Source organism: Onychomys torridus, chromosome X (assembly GCF_903995425.1).
Source record: "Onychomys torridus chromosome X, mOncTor1.1, whole genome shotgun sequence".
In the NCBI taxonomy this organism is placed as follows: domain Eukaryota; kingdom Metazoa; phylum Chordata; class Mammalia; order Rodentia; family Cricetidae; genus Onychomys; species Onychomys torridus.
In genome coordinates this window covers 118,183,360-118,184,506 of record NC_050466.1, presented here as the reverse complement: position 1 = coordinate 118,184,506, position 1,147 = coordinate 118,183,360, and positions in this window count along the sequence as shown.

Sequence of the window (1,147 nt, the reverse complement as noted above, 5' to 3'; positions counted from 1 at the left end):
GTGTAATTCTCCCTTGATTCCCAATCATTCACTTAGCAGTTCCATCCCTCAGGACCTGGACACATTCTGTATCCAAACCTTAAACACAAAACCAAAACTTGACCACAGAGTTTGGTCTATTTATCTCTTTATGTAAGTGGCTGAACAAATGATCTGTAGATGTATTTCTAAATGGTTTTACTAAATAAGAAACACAGAGCCAAATAAAGAGTTAAAAACCCAGAGATTGAGCAGTAGCCAAGAGCTAAGACCACCTTATCTTACCACTCGCTGCTGTCCTTCCCCTGAGAGAGACCTTCTTCTTGTGTCCTGTCTTTTTATTGCCTTTCTGTTCTCCCTTCTCATTGATTTTAAACCCAACCTCTATGGTTTGTACTGATATTAAAGGTTTGGGTCACTGCTTGGCTGAACACACAGAGATCCTGCCTGCCATGTGATCAGATTAAGGGCGTGTGCCACCACTGCCTGACTTCTGCTAAATTGCTTGCTCTTAGCTCTGATCTCCAGGCAACGTTATTAACATACAAATAAAATCACATTTCAGCACAAAAAGAATATTACCATAATATTCAAGATAAAAGACCCAGATATATGTGATAAATACAAACGACCATTTTAACCTAAATGCTAAATATAACCAATAACTAGAAAGTAGTGATCAGGGACCTAATAAGAGCCCTACTGCATTTTCAATCTGCCTTTAGATGGCTCTACAAATGTATATAAATGTATAGTCTGTCTAACATTAATGCCTTGGGAGGCAAAATCATTTACAGAACAGTCTATATTCAAACTGCTCCTATTATCAGAATATATTAAAACTTTCACGTGGCACTCTGACTACCATTTACTAAATCTAAATCATCCCTGTTTCCTAGAACAGGCAGTTAGGGACAGAACAGAGGGGACAAAGTTAGGTTGAAGCTTCTAGAGAGGTCTAGAAAAGAAAAGGCGTGCACACCATTTTGAAGCCTGACTGAGAGACCTGAGATCTCCTGATGGCTTCTATCCAGAGGAAATGCACTGACAATGATTGTTGTGACTCAGTGTGAGGGCAATGGAAGTTAAACTGTCAAATGCCAAATATCCTCCTAAGATTCTTTGCCTCGATGTGGCGATACAGAACACTGCAGGCATTGCTGACTAG